The sequence below is a fragment of the Ceratotherium simum genome, chromosome 12 (genome assembly GCF_057802395.1).
Source record: "Ceratotherium simum simum isolate JZ-2026a chromosome 12, ASM5780239v1, whole genome shotgun sequence".
Lineage (NCBI taxonomy): Eukaryota > Metazoa > Chordata > Mammalia > Perissodactyla > Rhinocerotidae > Ceratotherium > Ceratotherium simum.
The window spans coordinates 63,122,557-63,136,817 of NC_141911.1; positions in this window are offsets into that span (position 1 = coordinate 63,122,557).

The window sequence follows — 14,261 nt, forward strand, 5'->3', positions numbered from 1 at the left end:
TTAAATTCTTATATAAAATCAAACTTCTTAAATTTTACTAAAAAGAAATATTATTTTAAAATTAATTTAAGAATAGCAAGAAAAGATTGAGACAAAACTGCTGATGGAGAAGCTGTCTACCCATCAATAGAATATTAGCAATTCCATCTTATGTTCTAAAACAAAATTTGCTGTATAGAAGTGATTGCATTTGAAATTATTGGTGGATTTGAATGCAACTACCCAGCCATGAAAAATGAGGCTTCTATTTGCTGTAAAAATAAATTAGGAGGCAATGCTTTACTAGCAAAGCCATTTGAGCACCCCAGTTCGTAACTATTCCGGTACCACGAACAGATGTCTTTGCTTATATTTAAGCTGCCTTGTGATGTTGTTGTATTCAGCACTACTTCATATCTAAAGTGAACACAGGCAACTTCTTTTTCTAGGATATAATAAAATGAACCCTGATATAGAGATCCTGTGGGAAATTAGACAGTAATCTTACCAACATAACTAATTTTCTTCTTATGAAATCATGATTCCCACTGCACTTTTAGAGCTGTTGAAAGTATTGTTTAACATCACCATTTCTCTATTAATAACCTCAGTAAGTCACAAAAATATAGAACTTAGCACAGAAAGTGAGATATTCTGTTGCGAAAATGTTGTTACTTCTAAATTAAAAGTAATACGAAGTGAATATTAAACATGTTGTATGTTGCTTGTTGACACTAAAAATACTTTTCTTAACAGAATCAATTTCTCTAAGATAATATCGTGATGCTAGTGACCAGAACACTATAAGTAAGGTAAATGATCTAAGAAAAAAAGTCAAAGTGGCCTCTGCCAATCATCTCTTGGTATCAAATTTCTAAAAAATATTTCAGAATTCATACGTAATACCCTTAGAGAAGCAGTCCTGCATTTGAATACATACCCACACTTGTATGCCATGTCCATTAGAAACTGTGTCTAAAGTAAAAAAATTTCAACAACTGTTTGAGCTTAGGCAATTCATTTAATCCTGAAACACTGATTCCTCACTGTGAAATGGGAATAATAATAGTCACCTTGCATTGTAGTGAGGTTTTAACTGGATAAGGATCAAAACATGTCTCATTCTTTTTCCCATATGCAGCATTTCTAAATGTTGGTCAGTATATTCTTTCATTGTTTTGACACTGATCCTCAGAGGGAGAAAAAAGACCTATAAATAAGTAATACTAGGAACATCTAAAAGTATACAGGCTTGTGAAAATGCAAACTAAAAATGATCAATTAAATATCTCTTGCTGTGCTTGCCTCAATATCACATTAAAAGCAATAGTTGATAATAGTTTTTCATTACTGGGAGTTGCTGGGCCATATTTCTCAAAGAAGAGATTATGAGGAAAACAAAAACAACCAAAAGATTAGGTAAACTTTAGGCATAGGAAATGCAATTCTTGCCTCTTTCCTATTATTTTGCCCAAGACATGGATTTTCTTTGTGTAAATTCAGACCACTTTTACTAAACGCTATCAGTAATCTGTCATACTTTATTTACAAAATACAGTTGGAATTTTTCTCCCTTGTAGATATTTCCCATAATACTATCCTTCAAGTTGGAATTTGATATTCCTATGTGTGTTCAAGTTTTAAGAAATGTGTCTATGTATATTCAGTCTCCATGTGTACACCAAGTCCCTTCATACTTGCTTATCCAGAAGTACCTATTGCAATCGGTCATTGTTCGTAAGGACAGTTAACAATATAGTATATGAGATATAGGAAATTCACATGAAATAGTTACTTGGTAGTGTGAGACAGAATCTACCACCTGTGAGAGAGAGGTCCTGAATACTGAAGAAGTGTAAATATGGGACACAGAGCCAGATGAATAAAATATAAAATAACTTCAAAGAAGATGCAGAGAAATATAATTTTAGGCAAAATAATATCTCAAAAGTACTGCTAAAATTTAAGAAAGCTGAACCTAAAATTTTGCTATCATGAAAGTTAAATTAAGATATTTTTCTTTTTCTTTTCTTTTTAACAAAGCATCCCTTGGCATAAAAAATGTGATTCAATAATTTATAGAAGAAAAGAAGCTTCTGTAAAGCCTGTTGTAATTTTAATTATAGATTCTGTGATTTTCTTTTTTCCTCAACATATTGACATTGTATCTGAAAGGTTAAGCAGAAAGGTGGGAAACTATTACGTAAAATTATGTATAACTTGGACAATCATACATAAAGCTTGCAACTTTAAAATCATCTCAAAATACTTAAAATTATTTTTTTATTTAAGAATGTAATTGATTCTCAGAGCCAGAAAGAAGTTTAGATGTTATATAATTCAACTCTCAAATTATACACATGAAGACTCTCAAGTGTAGAAAACAAATATTTTGCCCTGCTGTGTCTTTCTGATGTAGTTAGTGGTGGAATTAGACTCAGAACCCACATCATCTAGCTCAAAGTCTAGAATATTTACACTGCATTTTATTGTTCAATCAAGAAAAACTTTAATTTTCAATAATATATAAAATAATACACACTCATAATAAAGTTGGAATATAAACAGTGTAGTTTTTTGCTCTATATTAAATATCTAATACACAGTGTAGCTCATTTTACTTGATATTAAAATATTAACACATTTCTTAATGTTTTTTAATGGTATACTGATTTTATCATTCAAATACCAAAACTTATTAAATTTCAAGTACACCAAACTCATTTTAATTTGACACTTCAATATTAAAATATTTGAAATTAAAGGTAGAAATCTTAAATTAATTCCTTTCTTTAGTTATATTATAAATATTACCTCACCAAAAATAAATCCACAGGCATTCACAATGGCCCATTATGTTGTGTGAAGAAGTTAAAATATATAATTAATACATGTGCTTACTTTTATCTCCTTTTTTATGTACATGTTTTTATATGCTTTATAATGCAGCAGGTGAATACACTTCCATATTATATAAATTCAGTTATTTATTCATTCATCCAATAAATATTCATGAACTTGCAGGCACTCTTCTGTGTACTTAGAATCTATTAGTGAAAAAACTTAGAATGCTCTCTGTGCTCAACATTCTAGCAGGAAAGCAAAGTATGAAAATAAGTATAAATAATACAGTATATGATAAATATAAAAATCATTTGTTATAACATTATTAGAAGGTTATAAATGCTATAGAAAAAATTAGATCAGGTAAATTGCATCAAGTAAGTTGGGGAAGAGAGTAAATGAAATTTTACATATGGTATTCAGGGGTAGGCATCATTGAGAAAATAGTATTTGAGTAAAAATGTCAAGGAGGCGAAGAAGTTAGAGATGAGGATATACGGAGGAGGAATGTTCCAGGCAGAGGCAATAGAGAGAACAAAGGTTATAAGGCAGGATAAGGCCTGGCATGTTCCAGAATAAGCATGGAGTCTAGTGTTGCTATAGTGGAGAGAGGAAGGGGATGAGGGTAGAGAGGAGTCAGAGGTAGACAGCATTCAGCCATGCAGAGTTGGCCTTTGCTCTGAGTGACATGGGAACGCACTGGGGAATTTGGAGCAGAGAAATGGAATGATTTGCATTTTATAAGGATAATTCTAGCTGCCAGTTGAAGAATAGGATGGAATCTGGGACATCCCTTAAAAGACAATTGCAATAAATCCAAATGGCTTAGACTAAAATATTAGAGTTGAGGTGATTTAATTGCGACCCATGAAAACAGTTCAGATATATGTGTTGGGAGAGAGGAGTCCAGAATGACTCCAAGCTTTACAAGGTAGCAACGGGGAGGGTGAAGTTATTAGTTATGAAGGGGAAAACTGCAGATGGAGTGAGTGTGAGGTCAGGATGGTGTAACATAAGAAATTCAGCTTTAGATTTGTTAATTTTGAAATATGAATTGCACCTCCAAGTTCTGATGCTCAGTATGTTTTGTGATATAAAATTTCAGAAGTCAGGAGATAGGCCAGGGCTTGGAAATATAAGTTTGGGGAAATCAACACATAGATGATATTTAAATCCAAGACACAGGGTGAAATCCCAGGGGAGAGTGTGAAGAAAGAGGGAACGAGGACTGAATCCTGGACTTTTCCAGTCATGACAGGGTGGGCGAAACTGAAAAAGTGAGACAGGAGGGGAACAGTGTGGTATAGTGCAAGCAGAGTGGGGAAAGTGTGTAAAAAGTGTGGGGTCACCTGGGTGACCCATGGAGTGGTCTTTGACGAGCTTGATGGGAGCAGTTTTGGTGAAATTATGTGGGTAAAGTGGGATTAGACGAGGGTTAAGAGAGCACAGAAAAGGAAGTGTTGAGGACATCAGATAGGGCCAGTTCTTTCAAGGACTTTTTATGGAGAGGAGAACAAAGAACAGAGGGGTGGTATCTAGAAAATGATAAATAAAATTGGGTGAACGTTTTTTATTAAATTAGCAGACCCAACAGGTGTTTATATACTAGGGGAAATTATTTAATAAAGAGGAAAATAGATGATGTAGAAAAGCAACAGGAGACTTGTGAGACTGATGACATTCAGAAACAGAATGGACTTCAATATCTAAGTCAAAGCACCCGACTGAGCCAGGAACATGAGCAGTCAACCTACTGTAACAGGTGAGGAAGACAATGAAGGCATGGATACTGGTAGATGAGTCGTCGAGTGTTGAGAATATGTGGGGTTCCCTTCTAATTACTACATTTTTCATTAAACATGGAGCAAGCTTGTAAATTAAGAATGTGTACAGAGAAATGGTAGAAGTTTGAGGAGATAGAAGGTGTGAAATAGTTGTCAAGGAGAAGGTGAGAGTGAAAAGCAAAGGAACCAGTTAAATTGCTCAATAACAGTATGAGGGTAATTGTCACAAATTTAAAATATAGCTTGTAGGCTTGATCATCTTTCTTTGGGTTTGTTCCCTTAAAAGTGCTCCTCAGCTCACCATGTTTGGCAATTACCATCCTAAATCATCTAACATTTGTCTTCTCTTATGTTACGTGCCTATCATGGCATCTGTCACTTTAATTGATTAACATAAAGATCTTCCTTCCTTTAGAGAGGAAAACTTCTGAATCTAAGCTAATGATTTCCTGTCAATGAAATTTAAGACACAATTAGAGGCTAATAGAAAGTTTTCCCAAATGCTACATCTTATCTGATTGACACTCAACGCCTCGTAATGTTAATTTTACATTTTGTAAAAGTGATTTTTAGATTTGAAATGAAACATTAAAAATACTTCAATCAAATCATTCTGGAGGTAACTAATGTATTGTCTATACATCATTTTGACATAGCCTAAATTTATCTTGGTGCTTAACTTAAAATAATAAGAACAACAAAAGTTCATTGCTCTTGGGTCAAGAGCATCCAAGCTGTCCAAAGTATTTATTAGGATTGCTCCTGTCATGACATTGTCCCTCAGTACAGCCCCATCTCAGCCCATATGTATATATTTTCTTTGCTAACTAAATATCAAGTTCATCACAGAAATATATTTCTTATCATTTAAGTATAAAAATTCCAATTCTTGAGATCTTGCTAGTCCTAACAAAGCTATATTTGAAGAATATTGTCACTTATGATTTTTATTGAGCAATATATCCGACAATCTTTGTTTTAGTCACTATAGTAATTACAGAAAAAGAGACTGTCCAATTAGCGATTTTTAGAACCAAGGGTTTTCTATATTAACATTTGAAATATTGACTAATGATGTGATATCAATTACTACTAGGCAAAAACAATTCCACTGACTTTCTAATAATATGGGTTTTAGTCAATAAAATATTTATTCTACAAAATACTTTGCCTTATAAAGTGAATTAAATTAATAATAAGATGTTCAAAGATGCTAAGTATTTACTTAAATTTTTAAATGTTACTTGAAAATATTTAACATTAAAAAGAAAAATGTTAAATGTAATGTAAATTATTTTGTTTTATGCTAATGGATGCTGTGCGTTTTTAAAATTTATATAGAATATATGAAATCTATAGCATGTATATATACAATTAAGAAAATTAAATATCCTATTTGCTCATGTAATAAAATCTGAATTACTAATACAGTCATGGATCACTTAATGAAGGAGATGCCTTCTGAGAAATGTGTCATTAGGCGATTTCATCCTTGTGCGAACATTGAAGAAAATATCGTTATGCTGCCCATGACTATACAGTGCCAAGAAAATTGAGGTTCTTATTCCAACCAAATTAAGTTAACTGTCAATTTGTTCTGAAATTTCAATTTTTAAATATTTAATTCCTTTCTTGTATATAGTCTGAGAGAATATTTCTTCTTACTATTTACAGCTTAAATAAATGTAGCAAGTTTTACTTTGGATTTTTCTACAGAAAGAAATGACACTTAACCTAAATTACACTTTATTATCTTCAGGATCAATTTTGCAAGTTATTAACGCTTTTAAAAATTACGTTAGTTTAACAAACTTTTATGATAAAAGCACTCAACAAACCAGGAATAGAAGGAATGTACCACAACATTACACAGTCCATAGAAGAAAATCCCGCAGCCCGCACACCCAATGGTGAAAGAAGGAAAGCTTCTCCTCTAAGATCAGGAACAAGACAAGGATGCCCAATTTCACCATTCTATTCAAGATAGTATTAGAAATTCTGATTGGAGCAATTAGGCAAGAAAAAGAAATAAAAGTCAGCCAAATCAGAAAGCAAGAAATAAATTTTTCTCTGTTTGCAGATGACATGATCTTATATGTAGACAATCTTAAAGACTCTACAAAAAGAAAAATTGTTAGAACTAATAAATGAATTCAGCAAAGTTGAAAAATACAAAACAAAAATTTCATTTCTATACATTAACAATGAACAATTCAAAAGGAAACTAAGAAAACAATTCCATTTACCATCAAAATAGCACCCAATAGCATCAAAAAGAATACAATGCTTAGGAATAAACTTAACCAAGGAGATGAAGACTTGTACACTGAAAACTCCGTAATATTGTTAAAAGAAATTAAAGATGATGGGCCGGCCTGGTGGCATAGCGGTTAAGTTCAAATGTTCCACTTCAGCGGCCCAAGGTTCACCGGTTCCAATCCTGGGAGTGGACCTACACACTGCTCATCAAGCCAGCTGAGGCAGCATTCCACATGGAAGAACTAGAAAAGACATACAACTATAATATATGACTATCTACTGAGGCTTTGGGGAGAAAAAAAAAAAGGAGGAAGATTGGCAACAGATGTTAGCTCAGTGCCAATCTTCTTCAAAAAATATACTTAGAAATGAATATTAAAAAAAAGTTAAATTTATAGAAAGTGGAAGGAAGGAAAAAAAGAGAAGATAAAAATAATGAATGAGAAAACAAACATAAACTAGATAAAGTTATTTTAAAAAGTTGTCTCTTTTTGGCTAATAAAATAGTAAGCATCTGGCAAAGTGAATTAATGAAATATTAAAAATAGGCAATTTTAGGAATAGAAAAAAGTCATAGATGCTGGTGAATTTAAACAGGTGATTAAAAATGTTATGGCTAATATGCTGATATATTTTAAATTTTACTTAAAATGAATAACTTCTTAGAGAAAATGCCACTTACCTAACCCGACTCTAGAGGAAATAGAATAAAAGGATAATACATTGTGGCCAGGTAGAGTTTATGTAAGGAATAGAGGTTGTTTTATTAATATAAAAATCAATCAACCAATCAATATAATCTAATGTAATAATAGATAAAAGATAAAATAAAGACAGAAAACAAAGTCTTCATCAGAGAAGACAAATCTTTGTCAGAAAGAGAAAGGTGCCCACCAATGGATCATTTCTTTTCAATATTGTCTTGGAGAAGATCCCAGCCAGTACAACAAGAAAGAAAATAAATAAAAAGTGTTAGCATTGCAAAGAAAAAACCAACTTTGATATTATTTTTAGATGATACAGAAGACCAAATGGACACTAATTGAACTTCCGTATATAAATATGATCTTAAAGCAAGCGTATGGTAACTAAAATTTCAGGCAAATATTATCAAATCTTTGATAAAGAAATATAGCACCTATTTTATACTACTATATTAAATTTTAATTGTTTAATATGTAGAATAAACTGTAAAAATTATTTAATTATGTAGAATAATTATAGTACTTTAGAGAGTGAGAAGTATGCAGATCCAATTTGTTTTTCCTGATTTTTATCGAGATTAAGAAGCTTAAAATTAAATCGTTTGCTAAATTCCATTTATTTCTAGGTAGAAATTCTTAACCTAGTATTCTTTTGATCCCACAAAATTTCTTAGGCCTCTACTTCTGTCTTAAGTTTTGTCTTATGTTATATTATGTTAATAATTTTCAATTTTATTGAATATGAAATATTCATATTGATTTTAATTAATTGTTGTGATTCATATGTTTGCCTATACAGATGCAGAAGATAAAAAATGTGAACTTCGTGTTTAAAAGAAGGAAACATTTGGGTCCGGCCCCGTGGCGTAGCCGTTAAGTGTGCGTACTCCACTGCTGGCGGCCGGGGTTCGGATCCCGGGCACGCACCGATGCACCGTTTGTCAAGCCATGCTGTAGCGGCGTCCCATATAAAGTGGAGGAACATGGGCAAAGATGTTAGCCCAGGGCCAATCTTCCTCAGCAAAAAGAGGAGGATTGGCATGGATGTTAGCTCAGGGCTGATCTTCCTCACTAAAATAAATAAATAAATAAATAAATAAATAAATAAATAAATAAAAATAAAAATAAATAAATAAATAAATAAAAGAAGGAAACATTTAACTTAGAATGAGAACAACAAGGAGTAAAGTCAGCAATATAAGTGTATATCATTCAAGAAAAAAAAATTTCACAGTGAGGGATGAAGGTTTGAAATAGCAATTGAATTGTAACTTGCAAATAGCAGATTATAAAGCTAACCACGTCAAGTTAGCTGTCATGGTCAATTTATAATAAACTATCATGCTCTATTAATTGTATAAATCTGGAAGTATGCTTGACATGTCTCCATTATGACATTGGTTCCAATGTAGATATGCATTTATGCATTCTATATATAATTTAATTTTTTATCATGTCTTGCTTATCTAAAGCTAGAAAAAATATAGCCCTTAAAACACTGATTTTATAAATCTAGTTCCTAGGCCAAATGCTACTTTTTCCCAAGCAATTATGAATTAGTGTCAGAGACTTGTCATGAACAGCAGGTGAGCAGGTGACATGGTGGTTGTGACAAGCTTGTCAAACTAGACAATTGGGAAGAAATGTTAATAAGCTCTGCTTAACATTATTTTATAATGTATAAAACTATGACATGCTATTATTATCACAACACTGACAAAATGCTGTTTTTTTGTTAGAAATGTGTTTATATAATATCTCTTGAAGGTTAATGAGAGCATTCTTATTAACTAAACTGAATTCTTCAAATTAGACAAAGAATATATCCCAAGGAAGGCTTATAATAGAAGAAGTTTGAAAATGTTACTCTTATAATCAAGAAGATCAAAAATTTTTTCAGTTTACATTCTTAGGTAGAGAGAGATTTTAAGGGTGGCTACAAAATGAATTATAATCACATAAATACATAATATAATAACATAATTATATATGCTATTTTGTATAAAATAACATTGCTTAAGTATCTTTTTTTATATGACTACTCTATTTAGGCTCTTATGCAATAAAGGAATATTCATATTAGTTAAGCTATTATGAAAAACATATGCTTGAACAGCTTTGAATAAATAAAACACAGTTGTAATATGATTAAAGTGATCCTTTTTAGAGAACGATATATATAACTGGAAGTTCATAAGTGACATTCTCTTGGAAGAAATTTTCTCCATCCGATCCAGAGAATCCCAATATGACAATGGAAATAATGAAAAAAAAGTAACAAATTTTAAAGATGTGTTTGCTGTAGTATAAGTATATGGATAAATATCTGACATATGGCTAGATAACAGATGTATTCCCATAAACTTTGCCTCTTCCCAAATATTTCTTTTGATGGTCACAAAACCATTGTTAGCAAACCAATCTATGAAAATCTGAATACAGACAATAAAATTCCTGTTCTAGAGAAATTATAAATTTCCAAGTCATTTTTAATATTCTGTTTCATCTCTTATTTTTAAAGATATGCTAAATGTGTGTGTGCATGTGCTATAAATAAATGTTCTATAGGGCCAGCCCTGTGGCTTAGCGGTTAAGTGCGCGTGCTCTGCTACTGGAGGCCCGGGGTTCGGATCCCAGGCGCGCACCGACACACCGCTTCTCGGGCCATGCTGAGGCCGCATCCCACATACAGCAACTAGAAGGATGTGCAACTATGACATACAACTATCTACTGGGGCTTTGGGGAAGAAAAAAAGGAGGAGGATTGGCAATAGATGTTAGCTCAGGGCCGGTCTTCCTCAGCAAAAAGAGGAGGATTAGCCTGGATGTTAACTCAGGGCTGGTCTCCCTCACAAAAAATAAATAAACAAATAAATAAATAAATAAATAAATAAATAAATAAATGTTCTATATAACGTAGTTTTGAGGGCATGTAACACAAAACCTCACCCTTATTTGATGGTACAGTATGTGGAAACAGCCTGCCTTCACTGAATTCTGAATACATGTATCTTTTAACCAAGTTATGGCTTGTTGATCTAAGAGCACTAACATGTTACATCCATTCATACTATATACACACTTAATAAATATCACATGAATTCCTCTACAATATCTAAATCTAAGAGGATGATTAGGATTTGATGGAAAGAGATGGACAAATGAATATTCAGGCCAACATGTTCTCAGGGAAGGAAGATGAGATGAAAATGTGTCCTGATGACAGAGAGAAATCAACTAAATTTTTTAAAAACTGGAGAGGACTGTCAGAATAACCAGTTAGGTAAGTAAGGCATTTGCCAGTTTCATTTGTGTCTGTGTTTATACAACCAATTCAGAAAAAATGTTTTTATCTTGAGGGCCATAGAGGCACAATAATGATCAATTAGCCATAAATATTGATCTAATTTAAAAAAATCAAAAACAATTTCTCTAAAGTCTTAAAGGATTTATATCTCTCCACAATAGATGCTAAATCAACTTTTAAAATTATTCCTGTTGCATCTGTTTCTCCGTACTGTGAATACCAATATAAATACATTTTCTCTCTTAATTTTGAAAATATGTAGATAGACTGATGCATCTATGCTCCAGATATGAACGTTTAATCTTTACACATATTTCAAAAATAATATGAAAACTGGCTTAATCTGTCTTTGCTTTAACACCTTGCTTTATTGGTGTTAAGGCATCTCTTTGAAGCCAATAGAAATTACATGCCAATGTGGTGTGTAATCCTTTCCCACAATTTTCTTAGGAAATGCAAACTCCAGCTGCTGCAGCAAGAGGCTATGTTGTTTAAAGAACAGTTTCTAGATATTATTTTTTGGTTTCATTAATCTCTTCCTCCTCTTTCTTTGGTTTTTACTTTGGGGTCACTCTTATATTAAGTAATATATTCTAATATTTCTGAACTTAGTAGTGTCAAAAGATTTTTTGCGCAGGCATAAGCTGCTAATAAAAGTCAGCAAACCCTTGTGTTTTCTAGTTTGCTTTATATTTCCTTTGCATGGCCGACATATTCTAATAACAGAATTATGTGGTTTCACAAAAAAGTAAAAGTTTCCTCCTTTCGCAGCCTCTGAAAAAGTTTATGTAGCTTGTGAAATAAACAGGGAAAATTTATAATGTATCTGTAAAGAACTCCAGACCTGGCAACTTTGTGTAGGCAAGATTCACAAACATTCTTATCAGAATATTCAACAGAGTGTTTGTTGAAAATACTCATTCCAAAGCCCCACCTTCATTACTAGGTCAGAATCTCCAGAGGAAGATTTATAACAAGTATGCCAGAAGATTCATATGTTCTTAGTCAAAAATTTACATTTTTTGGTGTTAATATATATTAAGATTTGTGTTTTCTTAGAGAATTATTCACTTCTTTTGGATTTTCAAATATTTGACATATAATTTTATATTTTCCATAGTTTGTTTAGTCTTCTCAGATATGCAGTTGTATTTCTTTTTTCATTTTGTACATTTCTAAACTGTAGTGCTTAAACTGTAGTACTTGATATTGTAATTCTCAGTAGTACTCTTTTTTTTTTTTTTTTGGTGAGGAAGATTGGGCCTGAGCTAGCACCTGTTGCAATCTTCCTCTTTTTGCTTGAGGAAGATGGTCCCTGAGCTAACATCCATGCCAGTCTTCCTCTACTTTGTATGTGGGATGCTGCCACAGCATGGCTTTATGAGCGGTGTGCAGGTCTGCACAGGGGATCCGAACCCATGAACCCTGGGCCGCCAATGCAGAGTGCACAAACTTAACCACTATGCCACCGGGCCAGCCCCAGTAGCACTCTTTTTATAATTCAGTTTTGATTACTATTTCTATCTATCAAATCCTTCTTATAGCTTTCCAAAGATTTTATTTTTTCTTTCTAATTTCCATGAGTTAGATGCATATTTCATTTAATTGTTTTATTTTAAATATTGGAAATATTTAATCTTTATATGCCTCACATATTAATGTTGATTTCTCATTATCATTATTTAAAAATATTATAGCATTGCTATTTTGATTTAATGTGAACTTATTTATTCATGACACCTTACCACTTTCAAATAGTTAAGATTTTTAATTTATATATTATTAATTTTCAGTTTTATTAAAACATGACTTAAAGTACTTTCTTGAAAATTATTTGTGGGATTTATTTATGCATCATTTGTAGCCTCAAATGCTCATCAGATACATACATATGTATATGCACAAACACATATATATACACACAAGCATATACACATATACGTGTATATATATCATACTATATGTATAGTATATATATCATATAAATACACACACATATATATAAAATAGTGGTATGATAGTGGGCCTGGAAATTAAGTTGTATATGTAATAGAGTAGTAACTGATCCAGACTATTGCTATTTAATTAATATTTTTTTATTTGGATTCTGAATATATACCACGTTTATTTATTGCATATATATAATCTGCCATTAATACACTCTCATTTTGTCACTGCTGGAAATTACTAATATTATGAAAAATTTTTGGTTTGCATAGTTCCGTGTTTTATTATTTGGTATATAATATTTCATAAAGAATTCTAAACGGAAGCTGTAAAATAAGATTCTCTCTGATTTTGTTCTACTTAATTCAGAATTCAACATTTTCAGTTGTGGTTGTTTTCCAGCAATTGATGATTAGTCTGATATTTTTGAAATTACTTTGTGTGTTTCAAAAACAGTTCATTTTGTCTGTGGAAAAGTCTCCCATCACCATTCTGCCTTTAGGTACAGATCTTTCCTGTTGGCACAAAATCTCCCTGAGAGTGTGTGTTAATAATTTGCCTTTATTTATCTTTAACTGATTGAGTATAGTTGCTATGATGCTGGTTCTTCTATGCTTTCTCCTTTCCCAGTCACACCAAAAGGTGTTACTTGCAAACAAAATGAGTGTACATATGTCTTCACTGAGTACCATATCCATGCCATTTCACCATGTGTACGTGCATATATCTTTTTTTAGCGCCGTTTTCACTGGCATTTTGCAGTGGCAAATAGTTTCAGGGATACTCCTGTAGCCAGCCTAAACATTCTGCTTATATTATCCCAAACAAGGAATCTTTGCTTTTGTTCCTGAGTATGTAATCTCTTCTGCAAAACTCATGTTTCTGTTAAGTTGCCCAAGATCAGTAATAACTAGCATTCGTTCCCTTTCCGATACTTAACCCGACTGCAATGCACTTAGCAGCCTTTCTTTACACATGTTCTAGTTTACATTTTACATGTTATTGGTCTTATTAGGTATGGAATTTTATTTTCTCATTCTCCTTGTTTACAGTTGGTTTCAGAATGTTCAAAAGATTGAGACTTTGTTGTATTACTTTGAATTGGAGTCTAGCACCCTTATTTACAGAATAGGAATTCTGACCAATCAATTTAAAGAGGAGGACGAGGAGAGAGAGGAGGAGAAAAAGCTAGTTAATTTCAATCTTGGACAAGAATTCAGGTTTACTAGTCTCAAGATTCAAATCCAATATTTTTCCTAATGTGGCCCTATACTGCCTCCAAGATAATACCTGTGATCCTTTTCAGGTTTAAAATATTTTATATTTTTTCTGTTTATATCCATTAAATGGTTATGCATATAGTGTTTACTATATTAATACCCATCAAGGTATTGTAATCCATCACTAAATCTCTAGGGATAAGTCAAAGTCAAAAAG